Source organism: Galeopterus variegatus, unplaced genomic scaffold (assembly GCF_000696425.1).
Source record: "Galeopterus variegatus unplaced genomic scaffold, G_variegatus-3.0.2 Scaffold7558, whole genome shotgun sequence".
Lineage (NCBI taxonomy): Eukaryota > Metazoa > Chordata > Mammalia > Dermoptera > Cynocephalidae > Galeopterus > Galeopterus variegatus.
In genome coordinates this window covers 26,555-33,078 of record NW_007733669.1, presented here as the reverse complement: position 1 = coordinate 33,078, position 6,524 = coordinate 26,555, and the positions used below count along the sequence as shown (strand labels likewise).

Here is a 6,524-nt window from a genome sequence, read left to right as displayed (position 1 = left end):
GTTTCTTTCTTTCTCTCTGTCTCTCTTTATTGTTCATTCGTTTATTTATGGATTCAGCTCCCAGTTATGAGTGAGACCATGCGGTATTTCTCTTTCTGTACCTGGATTGTTTCACTTAGGATAATTTTCTCCAGGCTCGTCTATGTTGTTGCAAATAGTAGAATTTCATTCTTGTTTATGTCTGAGTAGTATTCCATTGAAACACATCATTTTTAAAAAAAATAGGTAATATGTTTTTTAATAATTTTGATCTCCAAGGGGACTAAATAGACAAGTGACCCTTCTAGCTGTTAGTTGCTAGGAAAGAAATGTTAAAGGTTAGCTGTTCTAATCTAAGTCTAAACTTAGTATTTTTGATAGACATTTCTCAACTTTTAACTGTCTTATAAATTATAAATGCTTAACAATGTCAGCTCATTTTTAATAGGGTGTATTTTGCAGTTTCCTTTAAAAGGTACAATGGGAAGTTCAGAGATGAATGTTTTTTAGAAACCTCGACAAAAATTACTTTTTCAGATTAAAATTCTTATGGCCATGCTATGTGGAGCAGAGCATGCTAAGCAGAGCTTAGCAGCCTCAATCAGCCATTTGCCTGTATGGAGCAGATTCAAAATAATTTACCAAAAAACTCTTGACCCCAAAGCAAGTCCTCCTTGGGCTCTGATCTTAGGTAGGTGAGATGACCTTCTTTGGTGACAGCTGTCCCATCCATTCTCTCAGTTCCACAAAAGGGCATGAACCTCACTCTACTACACATGAAGGGATAAGAACCTGTGATCAAAATGACTATGTTAAAAGTTGTTCTACTCCAGACATTCTCAGAGACTACATTCTCAGTCTTTATCAAAATTTCTGTCAATATTTAGCAAAGAGTGTTCAAAAGATAGTGGGCCAACTATTCTTTTTTTTTTTTTTTTCCTTTTTGTCTTTTTTCGTGACTGGCAATGGATCGCAACCCTCAGTGTCGCGCCTGTACTGGACCGGGACTGGCAACGGGATCACAACCCTTGGTGTTGCGCCCGCACCTCGCTCAGCCAGTGAGCCGCTGGTCTGTATGTGGGATCCGAACCCTCGGCGGGAGCGCTGCCACACTCCCAAGTGGCGCACTGTAGCAGTGCACCACCGGGCCGGCCCGGGCCAACTATTCTAAAACAGATAATGGTAATAAGTTTTGGTGAAAGATGGGGAACCAGATCACAGTAAATGGACTCCTGCAGAATTGAGATTCTGTTGCAGTTAGGCTAAGTCGTGAAGGATATTTTTATTACAATATAATGTCCTCACTTATAAGAACCCCCTGCAGAAAATCCTGCCTTATTAATTCCTAGCATAGCTATTCTCAGCAATTGGTCTGTTTTTATCTCATAAGCCCCATTATTTGTTTATCTAAAATTTCCTCTTTGGTTTGGTTAATAACAAGTTAAACTGACATTTGTGACCTACCTGTTCCATGTTTATAAATCATTGTAGAGAATATGTTTTTCCCTAAATTTTTTTTGGAAATTCCCAAATTTGCAAAAAAGCCAAAGGAATAGTACAATGAACACTTATATCTTTCACCTACAACCACCAGTTATTGATATTTTGACCCTTGCATTTTATCTCTCTCTTATATACACACAAACACACACACTTTTTCCTGCACCTACTGCAAATAAATTATAGATATCATGATATTTTACCCTTTCTATTTCTGCATACAACTTCTAAAAATAAGAACGTTTTACTACATAACCACAATACTTTTATTACACAAGATAATATTAATTCAATAAGATCCTCTAATATAGAGAGCATACTTAAATTTTTCCGCTTGTACTAAGACTGTCAATGTTCAAATATTGCTTGGTCATTGTGTCTCTTTAGTCTCCAGTAATATAGAAAATTTACTCTGGCCTTTTTAATTTTCGTTTTTTATGACATTGACTTTCCTTTAGAGTGCAAACAAGATGTCTTGAGAATTTTGCACTTCGTTTTTCTGATTGTTCCTCATGATTACATTCAAGATTAACATTTTTGCAACAATACTACATACGTGTTTGAGGATACACGTGTTCTCAGGGGTTTGATGTTGGATTTCTTATTGCATCCTCTGAAGAGTTGCAAATTTTCAAGTTAACCTTCTGAAAAGACACATTTTCCCTTTGCAATAAATTTATCATCTGTGGGGTGATAAAGATCATATAACGCACTTTTGAACTTTATTCATGGTTTAATTTTGCCTCTACCCTTGGATTTTTTGGGGGGAATCCCACTTTTAATTACTGTTCACTGTCACATTTTGTATAAACTTGTAAAACACTTCAAATTACTTGTGGAATAAAGTGGCAATGAAATATGAATTTTTAAACCTCTCTTCATATAACATAATCGGGAAAATCATTACTGGAGTAATTTTGTTTTCATTTAAATATCCATATGTAAGCTAGTCAGTCTAAAATCTTTTCCCCATCCAATTAATTGTCTTCAAATAAAAATGAGTTGTTCTTTTTTATTTTCTTAAACATCTCTGTCAATATGAGCCTAATAACATATCATCACTTTCATGAGAACTAACATGGTAACAAAGAGAAAAAAGTCAGCACAGATACCTTTGACCCAAAACAGACTAGAGGAAGGAGGCCCAGTGTGTTTGAGCACAAATATTCTCAGGGGTTTGAGGATTTGGTCTCTTTGAGTGTGGATGGCTGTCCTGGCCCCCATGCGTTTCCCTGGCACCTGTAGATGGTACTGATATGGGGTACAGGGCCCATAGAAAATCTCTTTAGCCAGCTCTGTATCCCAGAGGAGGAGAGAAAACAGGTTGGGTTTGACTCCTAATTCAGATGCAATTTCATCCATGTAGTCAATAAACAGCATTCGACGTGCATCTCTTGGGCTTTTTACAAGAGAATAAGAAGAAAAGTATTAGAAGCCCTACGCCATATTCCAGTCACTATTCTCCCCTGAGTTTCCATTGGACTTTATTTCTGCTTCATCTATTGACTTCATTATCTTCTACTTATCAAGTCTTAATTTCACACACATGCCTTAACTTCCTTAGAAGAACACAGACTTTAACACAAGATATGAATCCCTGACGTCTTTCAAGTTCCCAAAGTACCCAGTAGTGACACACGTATAGAAAATTTTGAATGAATGAATGGATGAGGTTTTAGATATTGATCTCCCTTCCAGACACGGAATCCTGTTCTATTACATAAACCTTGATTAGTGAAAAATACTTGCATATGAGTTAAGTAGAAAAGAGTGTTAAATTCCATTGCTTACTTCGTGCTTCCAAGCTACATTAAATATCTTTTCCATATATTAATCCTGGACATAAGTTCTGCCCTTGAATACTTCTAAACAGTCATAAATTAGTTTTTGCTTACTTTTATATGACTTGTTCCGCACACTTGGAAATTAAAAACCACTCTGCTAAATCACTCTTGGGTAAAAGAGGACACAAAACTGGAATTACCGACTATTTAAAAAACATCAAAACTTTTCAAAACACTGGGAAGACATAAGTTAGTATTATTCAAGAAAAACATAATAAGGGAAAAATGAGCCAAGTAGACAAATTAAGAAGCTAGAAAAGAACACAAAACAAGGCCAAGAAAAGCAGTAATAAGGCATTAATTAAGGTAGAACACTAAATTCATGAATTTTGAAAAAAGGGGAATTGACAAATAAATCTTAAATGTGGTTCTTTGAAAAAATAAAAATAAACAATAAAATAGACAAATCTCTTGAAGGTTCAATCAAGAAAAAAGATATTAAAACATAAATATTACACACAAAATAAATAAAAAAGGAATTTCATACGAAGGTATGGGAGAGATTAAAACAATAAGAAAATATTGTACAAAACTGCATGCTTAAAATTTGCAAAATTAGATGAAATGATAATTTTCTAATGAAGTGAATTTTTACATTTGACACAAGAATAGAAGAGCATAACTAGACCAATAATGCTGGAAACAATGAAAAGTATTGTCTGAAATTATTTCTAAAATAAGTGCTTGGCTCTAACATTTATATTAATTATTTTTTTCAGATTTTCAAGTAATGCAAAATCCCCATCTTATTTAAGTCTATTTAAGTTGTTTCTGGCGATACAAAAACACTAAATTTTTTTCATTCACTTTGTAAGTTTAGTATAAGCTTGATAATACAATACAACAAAAATAGAAAAAAAGGGGAAAAAGAAAATCACAGAAAAATCTCATCTGTAAATATAGTTGGAAAATTGTAAATGAAATTCTATCAAATAGCATTTAGCAGTACAGCATTTTAAAATAATCATACACAATGACCAAGTAGTCTTTATTTCTGGAAATTAAGAAATGTTTAGAAAACATATTGCTATAATTCATGGCATCAATATGTCAATGGTGGAAATCCATGTCATTTTAGAATATGGTCAAAAGGCATCTGATAAAATTCAGAATTCATTTCTTTGCATAAGGTAGGAATAGAAGCATACTTTCTCAGCCTCCAGTAGATAACATCATGCTTGATGGTGAAACACTAGAGGTGGTCTCAGCAAGATGAGAAATAAAGCAGGAATAACTGTGTTCTTCTCTATTATCTAAGATCATCCTGTAGGTTACAGCCAAAATAGTAACACCAGAAAAAAATATGTAAATACTTGTATAGCAAAGGAAGAGTCAAAATTAGTTATTTTCATTGTCTATCTAGCAAATCTAAGGTAATCAAATAAATATCTATTTTAATCAATAAAAGAGTAAAGTAAGGTCTGACCACAGCATAAGTGCACACAAATCAGTAACTTTCCTAAAAACCAGAGATAATCAGTTAGAAAATACAGAGGGAAAATACATTTAGATACTTAAGAGGTTCCAGTCAAGACGGTGGAATAGACGGTTCCCAGCTTCACTCTCTCCCACAAATCAACCAATTTACAACTATAACAATGTAACATCAGCCAAGCCGGGGCTGCTGGAGCTCAGGGGAAGAGGAGGAGAGACCTATGAAGTTCATGAAGGTGGGAGAAACCACGATGAGAGAAAGAAAGAACCGCTCTGAGCATTTTGGGCTGCGGCTGCTTTAAGGCTCGAACTGCTGAGCACATGGAGCAGGAACCGGCAGAATTACACAGCTGTACCCTTCAGATGGAGTTACTTGGAGGCGGCAGGGGAGAAGAGGGCCTTGGTGGCCCCCAGGTCAGCAAGACCACTAGTAGGGTTCCTGTGGACCCATGCAGAAGTGAGGAGCCAGAACAACTGAAAAAGGGGAGCCACTCAGAGGCTGGTGGGTCATCACAAGGGATGGCACAGGGCCTGTCCCGTGGGAAGTGTTTGCAGCATGGGCGGTGGTGGAGACAGGCCCACCGGGAGAACACTGGGACACAGCAAGGACAGCGGATCCGACCCCCAGTCAGTGCAGGACCACTCAGAGGAGACTGGTCAGTAATGCAGAATTGCATGGGGTGCAGTTTGATGAAAAAACTCAGGCCCAGATCAGAGATTCTACAGAACACAGATCCACCGGGTCTCTGGACAGCTGGAAGTACCTATAAGACCAACCATTAAACCCTGAGCTGCACAAAAAGCCTTTCCTAGGGAAACAGCAGCAAAGTAGCAATTTAACTCAACCACACAGCTCAAGTACTGATTCCTGCAGGAAGTTCCCCCGTTTTAGAAGTAAGCAAAGGACAAAAAATTATTTCCGGCCCAGGCACGCCACCAGCACCTTGGGGCCTGCCTGGGAACCGGAGGCTTGGATCTGGGGACCGGACTCCACTCCCACTTCCACTCAAACTGCGCCAGGGCCTTGGGGCCGCCTGGGGACCTGATGGAGAAGGGGACTGGACCCTCCTCTCAAAACCAGGTAGGCTGTGCCAGCACCTTGGGGCCTGCCCAGAGACCCGGGGCATCGAGAAGGGGACCAGACTTCCTTCTCTCAGCCAGGCACACCGTGCCAGCATCCTTGGGGCCCACCCAGGGACCTGGCGCCTGGAGAAGGGGACCGGACCACTATCCCACAACCAGGTACACTGCACCAGCACCTCGGGGCCTGCCCAGTGACCTGAGGCGTGGAGAAGGGGATCAGACCCTCCTCCCACACAGGCACACGGAGCCAGTGCCTCAGGGCCCGCCCAGGAACCCAAGGCATGGAGAAGGGACCAGACACACCCCACAACCAGGCACACTACCAGCGCTAAGGAGCATGCCAAAAACTTCACCTCTATGTGGGTGGCCCACCACAGCCACCACAATAACCATGACTGCCTTAAAGTGGCTAGACACCACAACCACCACGCAGATGGCCCGCCAGCCACTGGAGTGCATTAGCACAAGGAGAGTCATCAGCAGAAACAAAGAAAAGAAGAGGATGTCTCTCTCCACAAAGCCTATTTCAGAAGGACAGAAGAAGCATCTGCTCCATGATAATATTGGGGGACCTGATCACACCTCTCAGCATTGGACAGATCATCTAGGCAACAAATTAACAGAGTAACCATTACTCTTTCAAAGGGAGAGAAGAAATCTAGGGTAATTAGAGGGGGGAGGGGG

At 39.5% G+C, this 6,524-nt stretch overlaps 1 pseudogene; it reads right to left on the bottom strand.

Annotated features, from left to right (window-relative positions):
- Positions 1-2,523: 2,523 nt before the first annotated feature.
- Positions 2,524-6,524, bottom strand: part of LOC103607578 — a 17,543-nt pseudogene continuing 13,542 nt past the window's right edge.